Source organism: Doryrhamphus excisus, linkage group LG14 (assembly GCF_037039965.1).
Source record: "Doryrhamphus excisus strain RoL-2023G ecotype Guam linkage group LG14, RoL_Dexc_Guam_v1.1, whole genome shotgun sequence".
NCBI lineage: Eukaryota > Metazoa > Chordata > Actinopteri > Syngnathiformes > Syngnathidae > Doryrhamphus > Doryrhamphus excisus.
Window position 1 is genome coordinate 8,885,922 of NC_136370.1, and position 14,782 is coordinate 8,900,703.

The 14,782-nt window shown below is 40.4% G+C and overlaps 1 long non-coding RNA gene across 1 annotated transcript in view; it reads left to right on the top strand.

The window, feature by feature from the left end:
• The first annotated feature begins 2,894 nt into the window (after nt 1-2,894).
• LOC131140350 (uncharacterized) overlaps nt 2,895-14,782 on the top strand; it is a 29,648-nt gene continuing 17,760 nt past the window's right edge. Inside the window, exons 1-2 of the long non-coding RNA XR_009132390.2 lie at nt 2,895-3,091; nt 11,533-11,608. This is a non-coding gene — a long non-coding RNA (uncharacterized LOC131140350). The remainder of the gene's footprint in view (nt 3,092-11,532; nt 11,609-14,782) is intronic.

Sequence of the window (14,782 nt, forward strand, 5' to 3'; positions counted from 1 at the left end):
TCTAGCTGTGTGGATTGCACGCTAAACACTCGTCTACCACGCAGCCCATTGAAATACATACTAATCTTTATATCTTTATATACCATGTCTAGCCCAGGTACACAATATTCTACATGCCTTGAAAAACCTGTTAAAATCATCATTCATTCATTCATTCATTTTCTACCGCTTTTCCTCATGAGGGTGGCGGGGGGTGCTGGAGCCTATCCCAGCTGTTTTTGGGCGAGAGGCGGGGTACACCCTGGACTGGTTGCCAGCCAATCACAGGGCACATATAGACAAACAACCATTCACACTCACATTCATACCTATGGACAATTTGGAGTCACCAATTAACCTAGCATGTTTTTGGAATGTGGGAGGAAACCGGAGTACCAACACCAACACAAAATTTCAAGTCATCAGGACTAAAGTCCGAGTCATTGATGTCAATGTCCAAGTCAAGTCGCAATGATGTAACAGACTGTATAAGACGGACTGTATAAGAGTTGTCCTTTATTTATGTTATTTGCTAGCATCTTGTTCTAACCGGTGTGCCTTCACTGTGGTGTGGCGCCTGTGTTCAAGCAGTAATATTGATGTTAGACAAAGAAAGATGTTGAAACAGTTATGTAAGGTGCTACACGAGCACTCTGCAAGGCTTTAGATGCTTATAGAGTCTTAATTGTGTGACATTATAAGGATGCAAATGAAGTGTGTAGACATGGCAACCCTGTTTGAAAAAAGCCTTGAGGCCGTCTCTCCTTTTGTTTCCTTCCTCTCACAGCCCTCCTCTAATTATATTATCCCCGTCATTTGACTTACTTGCCGCTCTCCCACCCTCCTAAAATGCCGTTGTATGGCACTGTCATCAAGGTGATAATTGCATTTCAGTTCTCAGTAAGAGACATTCTTAATTATTTCAGCATTAGACGATAGTTATACAGGCAATTATGGCTTGACTTCACAATTATATACTTTGTTGGATTGCCTTTTATCACCGGGACACAATGAGCCTTTTTTTTTTTTTTTTTTTAGTGGCTGACAAGCGAGGCACCACTTTCAAATACAAAAGATAAGCTTTGCAACGCTTCTTTATGGCTTCCATTCAAATGTAAACATTGTATGTTGTGTTGAGGGGCTTTTAATCTGCTTAATGTTTATATACAGTAGTTGCAATGGAAAAGCAGTGAAAAGGAATATTTGCTGACTTGCTGGACTGCATCTCCTTTTAAACACGTTAAAACACTTTAATGTTGTATTTTTGTGTTAAACAATGCTTAAAATTTCCAACAATGAGTTTTGCACATTTGAGATGTCTCTCCCAAAGGTACGTTTTTGTAACACTTCCTTGTATGGGCGTGCTGTATAAGCTGTTAGCTGTACAAGCTGACTGATGTCATTAATAGTATGTTTGTTTCCCTCCTCCCATCTATGGCATGCATTTGGGTGACACATTGTCCATACAGAGGAGAGTCACATATATTTTCTGTGTGAAATTTACCCATGGAAGAAAAACCAAGAGGTGGCCACCGTGTGTTATATGGTATGATGGATGCTGGTGTGATAAACTCATTGATCATACACAAGGAGAATTCCATGAAGAGAAGTGACAAACAAATGAAGAGGAGGCAGTACAGTACTGTACATGCAGGCAGAGCAGAGGCTCAGAATTCTCATCTGCAGCATGGAAAGAAAAAGTTCCCAGCTCCATCATTTATTTTTTTTGTTTGGGAATTTGTCATTCATGATTACAATTGGCTGGCACCCAGGGTGTACCCCACCTCTTGCCTGAAGTCAGCTGGGATAGGCTCCAGCATAACCCTAGTGAGGATAAGTGGCATAGAAAATGGATGGATGGTACTTGAGACTGACTTCCTCCATCTCTGATGAATATTAAATACTTTTTTTAATGTAGCACCTTGCCCAAAGACAGCTGAGATAGGTTCCAGCATGCCTGCGACCCTCACGAGGATAAGCGCTATAGACATAGACTTTCTTTATTGTCATTGCACAATAACACAGCAGTGAAATTGCCAACGAAATGTCGTTGCCTGGCTCCCGTGTTATAATATACAATAAATAATAAATAATAATGTGGAGAATCAATAGATTACATCAAATATGAACAACAATGTACAGCGTAAACAGTAATTTGTACAAATAATTTAAATAATTTAGAATAAATAACAATAATTTAAAGTTTTGGTTGTGTGTGTGGGCAGGTAGGGGGGCTTATTTGGCATTGAGCAGTCTGATAGCCAGGGGAAGTAGCTGTCTCTAAACCTGGTATAAAACATGGATGAATGGATAAAATTTTTAACCTTAATACCAAAAGATAAAAAGTGGAATGTTCCTAAAATAAGAAATATGAACACATTTTTAAGTGAAAATGACTTATCCATAGTAACAGGCGTCCTTCTGCCTCAAGAGACAATTGCAGGTGGACAGAGAAATGGTCGAGCCACAGCTGCAGTAAACTTATACCTTATAATAGTATGCAGTAGTAAGTTAAAAGAAGCCAAAATCCATCTTACATGCAAAAAAGGGCTTGCAAAATACAGTATATATTAGGAAAAATACTTTCAAAAAACTAGTGGCATTATCTGTATATGCAAATAGTTAATTTAATGAACTTAATAAAACATCATACATTACTGTGTATATATCTAGAAATAAACATAACCTTTAAACTGAAGATACTTATTTAAAAAAATCAGATCCAGATTTCATTTGTGCTTTTGTGTTTTTAGTTTGTACTTTGTCATTCTTCCCACTGCAATCGTGTAGATCCTCCCTACCATCCTAACAACCTCATACACATAAGATATGCTGCTAATATTCTCCAACAGTGCTTAATATGTTTGAGGCCTAATTATGCAGTGGCACCCACCTGGTTGCGGCTCATAGCATGCTGCAGTCTGCCTGCTCTAAAGTCTTGGAGCAGGCATCAAAGCCACCTGGTTTTGATGATGAAGTCTTGGCACCAGTCCCTGTTGGCAGGATTAGAGAGTGTCACATGCTGGAAAAAAAGGCTTCACCTTCTGCATGAACACGATAAGTATTTTTGCAATGCGGAAAAGTTACAAGACGGCTAAAGTGATTATTGAAGGTAAGCGTTCTGTAAATATGCAACTTATGCTTGTGAGATGTTGAGAAATGTAAAAGATCTCGCTGTAGGTTTATTTAACACCAGACGTAAAGCAGCCTATTCAGCCTCCATTTCTGTTTTAGTGCTTTTTACAGTATGTAAACATGGCCAGTCACAATCTAGTCTTTGGACAGAACTGATTTCCGCTTGCCAGCAGCTAAATTGGGATCAGTTATTAGCAGTCAGCTCACCAGATGTCGACTTCAATAAACACACATTTGATATCATGGAATGGGCAGCACAGACAAGTGCAGGGGTATAGGGAGCCAACATTTAAATGAAAGTAAATTCACTTCAACTGTCCACAGATGTGCATTTACATTGTCTGCTAACGGCCAATTCATTATTATCCTGTTCTTAATTATTGTCCGCTAACTGCCAAGCTGGGCTTGTCTTTGGCTTGGTTATTGATGTATGTGATGCAGCCAAAACAACTGTTTACTTTAATTACAGGAATAACAAAACACAAACTAAACACCACTCAGTCAGCATTGTTGAGCAAGCCGTAACTTCTTTGCTGGTCGTATACATGCAAAGCGATACCACTTATTACCTCCTATAAAAGTAAGCAATGTAAAGTCACTACATTTATATTGATTGCAAAGAGAAACCTACGAATACAAATCTGAAACCTTAAAGTCACACCACTATTCACATAGGGGGGGGGGGGGAACGTAATTAGAAAAGTCCGCTTACTAATGTTGTGTGATTTTAGATGGCTATTTTTCTCCCAATATTCTTAAAAATGTACAACCTTCTGGAACATTCAACTGTACAGGTATGCAAAACCCTCCAAATGTGGGTTTTACTCCGGTTTCCTCCCACATTCCTAATACATGTTAGGTTAATTGGCGACTCCAAATTGTCCATAGGTATGAATGTGAGTGTGAATGGTTGTTTGTCTATATGTGACCTGTGATTGGCTGGCGACCAGTCCAGGGTGACAGCTGGTATCAGCTCCAGCATACCCCTAGTGAGGATAAGCGGCATAGAAAAAGATGGATGTTAGCATTGGGTGAGTACCTTGTGAGTACTGTCTCATCAATGTAACATAGTTTGTGTACTCTATAATGCTTTCAGTTCAAATGCTGGAGAAATCTGCTGCATAAAGTCCCTTTTTAAATATTTAATTTGTCTGGCCATGTATACACTATCCAAAAGTAAATTACACTTATTAAAATACAAAAAAAATACTCAAATACAGATGGAAGGGAGGACTTTCTTTTTATAAATATTATAATTGGAGTTAATTTTAAACAACCTAGTTGATAGGTGCTGCTGTTTTGGTCACATGATTGTTATTATGAGCTCAGCAGTCTACTCTTTGTAGGCTCGGCATCCGCCAGGGGGTAGAGGGAAGGCTGCTGTGGAAGATGATAGATAGATGGATGGTGTATTTATCATAAGTGAATAATCCAGTCAGCCATTTATGAGAGAGCCATTGGAGATCACTTTTTGGGAGTTTTTTTTTTTTTTTAATGTTTAGAACTTGTTTCAAAGTGACCCCAAAAGTAATTGTATTTTAATGAAACAACAATACCCTGAATATCATGCACCCCCTACCGCTAACACTCTTGCAGTGTGGTAACAAATGCACGGCAGTCATTGTCCATGTAGCAGGAGATACATCAAGACAACCGCACGGACATCAAAGATCAAATTACACCTGCCAGTTTGAGCCGCATTGATAACCCCCGATGTCACTAGGAATCTAATCAAAATCTAAATTGTGCCCTACTAAAACAGCCCCCCTTGATTAGTTCTCCAATAAAATCCATTTCCTGCCCCCGTGCCTATTTTAGGCCGTTTATTTCCCCTGTGGTATCAAGCAATAGGCCCTTTCCCAGGACTTCCATCTGAGAAGCCCGGCGTGATGCGTGTCTGTCTGCAGTACTTTACAAGAGCTTGATGCTTCTGTCCGCCCCCCGACCATTCCAATCATTATAGCAGCCCTACTATTAGCTTTTCCAATATTCACTGCCGCCTCTACCTTTTGTGTCCACCCTCACCAGAACTTAAACGGGCAGTGCTTCCACAAGATTGAGGCACCTTTTTTCCCTCCTCTTCTTCACTGCCTTGAATTGCAGAGCTGTCTGGAAGAGAGTGAAATAACACACACGGTAATGGGCATCCATCTGCTCTGCCTGTCACAGGGAGGACGCCTTGAATCATTCACCTTTAAAAAAAAAATACTTCCCGATATTCACAATATGCCAATAAGAGTGGCTTTCATTTTTACATAGCTTGAACTCTAGGAATGGTTATATATGCGTAGATTATTTCTAGAAAATGACCATCTTGCACACCACATCCCCTTTTGGAAAAATAAATAGAGATTACTATTGTCATATTTGTCATATTCATTCATTATCTACTGCTTATCCTCATGAGGGTCGCGGGCATGCTGGAGCCTATCCCAGCTGTCTTCGGGCAAGAGGCGGGGTACACCCTTGACTGGTCGCCAGCCAATCACAGGTCACATATAGACAAACAACCATTCACACTCACATTCATACCTATGGACAATTTGGAGTCGCCAATTAACCTAGCATGTTTTTGGAATGTGGGAGGAAACCATAGTACCCGGAGAAAACCCACGCATGCACGGGGAGAACATGCAAACTCCACACAGAGATGCCCGAGGGTGGAATTGAACTCAGGTCTCCTAGCTGTGTGGCTTGCGCGCTAACCACTCAACCACCATGCAGCCTTTGGAGGTGTTTGAAATTGCTAATGCTGTAAATGGGATTTTAAACTGAAATTGCCATCGATTTAGCACATATGTTTTAATGCGTTTTGTATATGTTGAAAGTCACGGAGAAATTTGTTTGTATCTTGTAAGTTATACTTATTTATTAGAGTGCTTCAAGATTGTTCATGAAATGTTGTATTGAAACAGGAGTTCAGAACATTCAGAAAGAGATCACCTAAAAAAACACGTTTGCTTGTTGTTAATGGAGAATGCAAAACATTTCTTCAAAAGTACATATTTTACATTATGAACAAGGTGAAAAATAAGATTTAGTTGCCATTGATTACTTATCAAGTTTTCTGTCCAGCAAGGTCAAACGACTGCCATACTGTTAAAGGTCTGATTTTATAGTCACAAAGCTGGACTCCGGATTTGGCAAGCAGCCACAGGTCTTATTTAGTTGCTGATGTTTGTGTATTGAGTCTTTACACACTGGCTATTATTTATTTTAACACCTTTTTTCATGAAGTTCACTTGGCCAAAGCTCTATAAATAAGCTCCATACAAGCTTGGTTGTGTTAGCTCACTATCTCCACCATCTTAAGGCAGTTAAAGGGTTAACTGCCACCAATCCTACATCTACTAGAATGGAGTGATTTATCATTGGAGTGGACAAAAGGTGATTTGTTTACTCATAGAGCTGCCCCCCGTCAGATATAAACCCAGCCGCCCTGCTGCAGATTCAATCTCTCCATCCTCTTGAAGAGTGACAGCTTGACATGTTGACGCACTGTGCCGTAATTATGTGTCACGCATATAAAGTTTTACTAAAACAGAAATTGACCATCCTGGGATGTTTTACAGCAGAATTACCTAATTTACTGTATTGACATTATTGACCCCTTTTATGGGCCTGGTGAAGGGATTCTGGTGACCTCAGCCAGTAAACACATTGCTGGGAATCAATACGACAAAGTTCACACGGCTCACCCGGTCACGCTGATTGCAGTATGAACTCCATTAAAAGTTTCCCAGGCCTAAAAGCCATTTTCAGTTGGATGTCTAAAGCAGAGGGGGAAAAAATCCGCCATTGGTTGTAGTGGTTGGAATTTGGAACTTTAATTGCAGGTGTGCTCACGTCAATAAGTCAACTGGTTCAATGTAGAGGGGGGAAAATGTCTTAAGATTAAAAACACTGAGGCCTGTCCCATCTACCCAACTGTGGTCTGCTGACGTCCATGTCTACATTTACTGCTGTCCTACTCAATCTCAATACCTCAGTCCAGTCATCTTGATAAAACCCGATACCACATAACCTCCAACGGAGAACACCATTACAGGTCATGCAATTCACAATTCAGCCAAAATATGGGGGAAAATATGCCTGTAAAATCACCAAAAACCTATATATACATTATGCATAGGTGGGAGTTCAAGATGCATTGCTTAGCCAAACAAGTCCATTTCACAAAAAGCTGCAACAGAACATATAGGAATTACCATGCATTATTATGATATTATTATTATTATTATTATATTTAAAAGGAAAACTGCACTTCTTTTAAGAAATTTTGCCTCTAGTAATACAAAATTATAACATTTTAATTAACTCTAATTTGACATTTAATTCGTAAACACATTTCTAAACACCCAAGATTAGATTAGGGATTAAAAAACAAATGATAAATCTTGAAAATGGAGAGTGAGCCAATATTTCAGATGTTACGTGAAACATGAAGACACGTCTTTCCCTATTCTGTGTGTTCTAAAGGAAGGAAAACAGCTAGCATGCTAACAAAGCACATAATGGGACCCATCTATTTAGACTATAAAGGCCTCTAAAAAAAAACCTCCAAATGCTCCATGTCCCATTTACATAATGTCGGTTAAATCTGCATTTTAACCAAGCTACTGCAACATTGGTATTGTGAGAGATAACACCGAAGAACTAATTTTGACACCTCTCTCGTCCAATAAACCATTCAGCACTAGTGCTACATGCCAAAGCTAGCAGAATGATGGGTTTCACTGTAGCTAGATCTGCCTAGCACCCAGCAACGTTATTCTTTGCCTGGGGGAGCATAATTGTAAACCGTAGTCGTCAGAGCTGTCACTGAAGTCCGCCATGTTTAGTGATAGCAAATAGTCTTTCTATGCTGCTGTTTTTGTCAGAAGTAGTGTTTTTTTTGCTATGAAATCAATGTGCCCAGAAAAGGATTCTGAAAGTGCTTAACTTGACCAAAATACCAAATTCAAGATTATTTTATGCTTCTTTTGCTTTGCTTCATGTTAAAATGGCTAACTTATTTTTACACTTGTATCAGGATTCTTCTTTCTTTTTCGGCTTTTCCCTTCAGGGGTCACTACAGCAAATCAATCTCCTCCATCCAACCCTGTCTTCTGCATCTGTCTCTCTCACACTAACTACCCTCAGGTCCTCCTTCACTACATCCATAAACCTCCTCTTTGGTTTTCCTCTACGCCTCCTACCTGGCAGCTTTAAACGCAGCATCCTTCTACCAATATATTCACTATCTATCCTCTGGACATGTCCGAACCATCTCAGTCTGGCCTCTCTGACATCTCCAAGGCCTCTAACATGTAATATCCTGCTGATGTACTCCTGATCCTATCCATCCTGGTCACTCCCAATGAGAACCTCAGCATCCAGTTCTGCTTCCTGTCTTTTCCTCAGTGGCACTGTCTCTAGATCAAACAACATGGTTGGTCTCACCACAGTTTTGTCTACCTTTTCATTTCATTTTATCTGAAACTCTTCTATCCTGTATCATGATTAAGAAAGAAATTTATAGCAAAGTTCATGATATTATGAGGATATTTTTCAAGATAAGAGTTTCCGTTGGATTTGACTTTCTTTACCCCAGAAAAATTTTTGTTTGGACCATTTCATTTCAGAACACCTGGCATGATCATTACTCTAATTGCCCATTTTGTTCCCTGAATAAAGGGCAAACAAAATGAATTTAGGTTATTGAGTTGCCACCATAGTGTTGATTTGATTGAGTTGTCCGACTTAGGAGGTCTACAGTAATTGCATTTGCAAATTGTCACACATACACACACACATATACATGTACCCCCTGACGGAGGTAGCAATCTAGTACCCCCCCCCACTGCTGCCACTGCGTGTATTCTTCCTTCTTTTCTCCAGCAGCCACAGCTCTTTGCTCGCCTCATCAGTCACTTCCTTCATCCATTCCGTCCGCAGGCTTTGGCCCTGCCTCTATTTAGAAAGATAAAGGCTTAATGGGCCTCTTTGTGCTACCGACGGCCACTCAGCCACCAGATAAATAATTATTTTCTCCCTCCGGTTCTTTTATCGCGAGCTTGCCTTCAATCGCGGCAAGTTACAGTAATGAATGACCTTTTGCAGCAGTTGTCTCCTTTCAGTCATCTGACTAATTGAACACAGAGACCTAGCTGTTGCATGTATGGCTGGTGGGATTCTGTACGGGGAGGTGTGACATGTTTTGTGTGTTGACAGATAAATGGATGCATAATGTTAGTAGATAAAGAGAATGAGGCAGGCACCAGGATGGGAAGGAGTCCATATATGACCCCCAACTCTTTTTCTCTCGTGACATGTGGGCCGACCCTCTATGACCCCGCGCCTCCCTTCCATTTTTAGCTATATATTTTTATTCCTTGGCACCTCTGTGTAGATAGGCCATTGGGTTCCTGTCTACCGGGGCAGCTGGCCGGCATGAAGGATAAGTAGATTCAATCGGGCGTTGCAAATCAACTTTTCCACTAGCATCCTGGGAAGACCTGATAATACAGGTTTCTAATATCAGGCCTGTCTGGGAGAAAGAGAGTGAAAGAGCAGGAGGAGGAGTAGGAGGGGGGGAAAGGAGGGCAGTGGAGGAAAGAAAGCAATGAACACATTGATTTGATGCAGCTCATCGTTAGTTGATAAGCACCCTGGTGTCCAGCTCAAAAATGAAATAGATTTGGTCTTTTCTTTTGGTGTCCATCCCATCCCGGTTTGGACATGTATCAGAGGCATCAGGCAGGCAGACTATTAGTAAGGGTTCCACTTTGTGGCTCTCCACCTGTCAACTTTCATCCGTTTCCCATTTTAAACGCTATAATTGACCAACATTTGATTGTAAGCTGACCTGCCAGATGGTTAGTTTCATGCGGCAATCCATGTGTGAGAGACACCGAAAGTGTTTTGAGGAAAATGTTTCAAAATCACAGTGAAATACAGCACAACAGATGTCAAACTAAGCATTGGATTTCACTGCAAATAAAACTACAATAGCAGTATTTAGCCAAGTGAAACATGTTGCATTATTCATAGAGTGAATACCTGGACAGTCACGACTGTAGTTTTCTTTCTCTAGGGAGAATAATTGCTTGCCAACCCTGGCTGTCGTGTCAGTGTCTCGTTAGCACTGCCTGGTTTTGTCGTCACTGGTGTCGGTCAGAAAGGTCAGAGTGCCGCAGCATTACCACTGTGACACCGTGTTCGCATTGGTCTGGCTCAACACTCTTTCCAGTCCATTTGGGTATGCTCAATCAGTGGTGGCTGATAACAGGTAGATACTGTAACTGATACAAATATGTGTACATACTTCTTTCAGCTAAGTCACACCCATCCAACTATCCTTTTTCGATATCCTTCAATTAGATTATCTACTACATTGTTGACCCAAATATAAGACCCTAAAAAAGCTGAAAGTGCATATCACCTTATATTTGGATATTTACGTATACAAATAAACCATTATACATAATAAACCAACACCAATGACTTATCCCTAAGCTAGTCAAAGCTTTGCTTCCTGTCACACTCGCACTCACCGGTGGCCTGAAGAGATGCAGCACATAAGGAGGACTTATGATGTCAACGAAGCAGAATTATCAAGCAAATGTTGAACAGCTTAAAAAAAAAGCTATATATTTTCTGTGCAATCTTTTTCACTGCTCTTGAAAACAAAGAAATGCAAAGGTTTATTATATGTGCTTGTTTCTTAGAAATAGTTTCCATGAATGGCTCTTGAAATAGAGGTGTTAAAAGCGACTGTTGTTAGTATTGGATTCAATTCAGCTCCGGAACCTTCCCCTTCTCCCTTCAATTGCCATTGTTCACAGGTTGAACGCCAAACTATGCCTCATACACCCATGTAAAGTATAAAATGTAAGCTGATTGATGGAATAGGAGTGTGTTAAAGACTGCTGAGCAAAGTGCAAAAAAAAACCTTATCAGTGAAGCATAAAGACATAAGCATGTAGAAATTGTGGGCTTTTAAACAGTGGCACATGTATGCATGTCTGCAAGAATTGCAGAATTTCAAATGAAAAAAAAAACAAAACAAAACAACACCTTCCTTGAGGTTAGAGACTGAAGTGTCATTACAGATCCCGACACAGGTGACTTGTATTAGCATGAACGCGGTCACCCACGATGGATTTGTGTTCGGTTCGTAGTTCTGATCTTGGAATAGCCGGCTCCCAAGTTTACCTCGTGTGACCCATTCATTGACGCTGATGTCAGGTGGCCTGTTTGAAGTCAGGCTTGTGCTATAATCAATCTAGACTTGTTGCCACACCACTGAAAACTGCCCCAGGAGGTGTTTTTAAGGTGGTGCGCATTATTCACTATCATGCATGTGAAGTACTCACCTTGATCACTTCAATGAACTATAACATGAAATGAAAAACACATTGTGTTTTTGTCTTTCAGGTTATTTTCTACTCAACTAACGGTCTCTTAATGTGAAGAGCTGCTCATCCACAACTGATCCACTGCAACATTTCAGGTGAGGTGACTTTGAGAGTAGTGTCAGTAAATCAATTAAGCCCTCAAGTCGATAAATTAGCTGGCAGAAGATAATAGGAAGTCCTGTACAGTGCCACTTCCTATACTCCTGAATTTGACTTTGAGAGATTGATGGAAAATTCCGTAAACACATATTTACTTTGTTCATGTGTTGTTTCTAACTCAATATATTCAAGGCCAATAAAATCCCTGCAGTTTGTAACTGATGGATGCTGAACTAGAATTGCGCTACATGAAGGATGACCATGAATAATTAGAGAGTGCACTTCCACCGCCAACAAGATTTTATGGGGAATTATGGGAGAAAGAAAATGAGTATAATAACTCTTGTAACTTGTTATATCATAGCAATCTGCATACAGTATTTCACCAAAGTGAGTATAGCCCTCACATTTCAGCAACCGTTTTTATTATACAGTATGCAGCGGTTCCCACACTTTTCCTGTACCCTTCAAACATTCGACTTGAAGTCATGTCGCCACGATTCCAGCACACTAAAATAACATAAACCATAATAAGCACACAATAAAACATTTTCATGATATACAATCATCCCTCACTACTTTGTGGATTGAATTATGCGGCTTCACAGTTTTAAAAATATATATTAATTCATAAATTGTGTTATTTCGTAGGTTGAATACAGCCCATTACCTATTACTATATATTTAAACAAATTGTACATATTTTCTGCCTATCTTAAAGCATAAAAATGACTAAATGAACTATAATAAATATATAAGGCAGGCCTAGACACACATTTATAGCAAACAAAAATGTATAACAGCACTCGGTCCAGAACTAACATTTCCACAGCATTTGCCCACTGCATTAACATTTGTGAAAAAGTAATAATTAAAAAGAGATAATAGTAAGAAAAATGTCAGTGTCACACAGAATACAACTATGGTGCATTCAAGGTCCAAGACACAAAATGGATGCAATGCCTAAAAAGACACATTATTAGTGGAGCATAAAGAGCTCAGTTCTCCATCATCTTCTGCTTGAGGATGCCCCACAGGTGCTCAGTTGGGTTCCCAAGTTTATGGATCATGCTGTGCTTCACAATGTCACATTACATGTTGGAATTCACACGTACCTCCAATAAACCGTAGCTCCCAGTACTGACAGCACTCATGCATGCCCAGACCATGATGCAACCACCACCACACTTGATTGCAGACATTTATTTGAGTGGAGGCTTTTATTTGTGCATGAAAGTGAAGGACACTAGTGTGAGCATTTTTGCAAAGTTACCATAGTAATAGTTAGCAATCCACAAGGTTTCACTTTCACTTTTAAATGTTTAGCTATGTAGCACAGATTTGACACAAGCTCTCTGGGTCAGCGCTTCATCAAATTCTACACCAACGACAGATTCCGCATAGTTGTTACATCAAAGCAAGTGCATGAGTATTCCAATAATCCAGAGGGGTTGTATGGATGGTAGCGGAGGGGGGAGGCATCAGACACGGAAGAAACCGCAATAGGGAAGTGGGGTCGGGACCTTCTGCTGCTGCCTGGGTAATAAACACAGGATTTGTGCTCAGAACAAAGAAGAAGAGGTGGAGCACCTTGGAGTGACAACGTGTGAACAATATCCTGCAGCAAGTAGCCTCAAACACAACGGCTGGAAAATAAACGATTGTTTAGGGAAGGGGAGAAAAGACACTTGCTAAATTTGTGCCTATTGATTCTACATCTGGCGGTGCTTGGCGTCTTGTAAACACAGTCACTATCCACATCGCCTTCTGCTCCGTCTGAGAGAATTTCAATGAAATGCTCAATAAGCCATCCACTAAAGCCCGTCTCATATACTTTGATCTTGGACTATGAGCGAATTAGGTTGAACAATTTTTGCCCAACATCAAGCGCTTCAGTCGGAGAGTTAGACATTCTTCGGTGGGAATATGTGCCAGCTTCCAAGGGCATGAATCAAAGGGGATGAGAAGGGAGTAGCTGCTATATTCCTTTGTTGCAAAGGCCACTCGGCTGGGCTTCAGCTCGCTGCGATGCCTCGGAGGAGTCGGCATGCAGCGTTGCTATTGATCTGTCTGTTGAAAGTTTCTGCTGAGTGATTCCATGGGTGAAACAGTGATGCATTTTTAAAGGCAAGCTAGAGTCCAGCCTGGACGTGTATCATTTATCTATACACACAAACCTAATTATAATCCGCATTGACTTCTTTATTGTTGTTTTGGAAATGTTTTGGACGTTTTAATTGGTGCTCTTACATGTGTGACTGATGGGTGACTTTAATGGGGAAGGGTTGCAGCACTGATGGGTAGCAGAGGTCACTCGGTGAATTGTTATTTCACATCCAGCGTGCAATGCTCTTAACATTGCCTCCCTCTGTAAGTGAACTATATTCTTAACAGTCATCCATTGTGGTGCCTATGACAAGAAAATAAGGCATTTCTCGCTGAGTCTATCAGAGAAATGACTTTGGAGGTATAGAGAGAAGAGGCTCTAGATCAATACGTTTCAAGCAGCCCTGAGTGTTTTTCTTTTTTCCTCAACTGCATTTCCACCTTCCTTTTGAGTTGTTTTGACCTTGATCTCCAAGAAGATACGTCTGCTCCACTTGCAAGCTTTCAGCACTCTGTGATTATCCAGTACGGCAAGAAAGATAACCTGCGTGGTGTGCTTCTGCCCCCCTCCCACCCTACCCCACAACCACCACCACCCTCGCGGCCATCACCATTATCTTGCCAATCCACAAGCAGAACAAAAGATGTCACCGTACAGCCATTGCACACTTTCATTCTAAGAAGAGCCCTAATTATTTTTATTCCCTTGCTGTCTAACTCTTCATGGTGATAATTGTATTTAAATGCAGGAACGGCTGCCACTGTCCTGATGGCGATGTCTAAATGGGTTCCTGTCACAGCCTTTTGAGCAAACTAGTGAGGCCTGAATTAATTGCACTAACTTCTGAGTTCTTTCCAATAAAATGTCAATATAGTAAACACTCACTATTTTGCGCTTTGCACTCAATTTTTTCCAAAACACATTAATTAAGAAGTCATTTCATGATTGAATATGACCTCGTTTTTTTTATGCATATTGAAGGATATTTTACATATTTTTCTGCATAAATTAAGCAATTTCAAACATAAAAATGGCAAAGCGAAGTAAAACACGAATGCAGGGC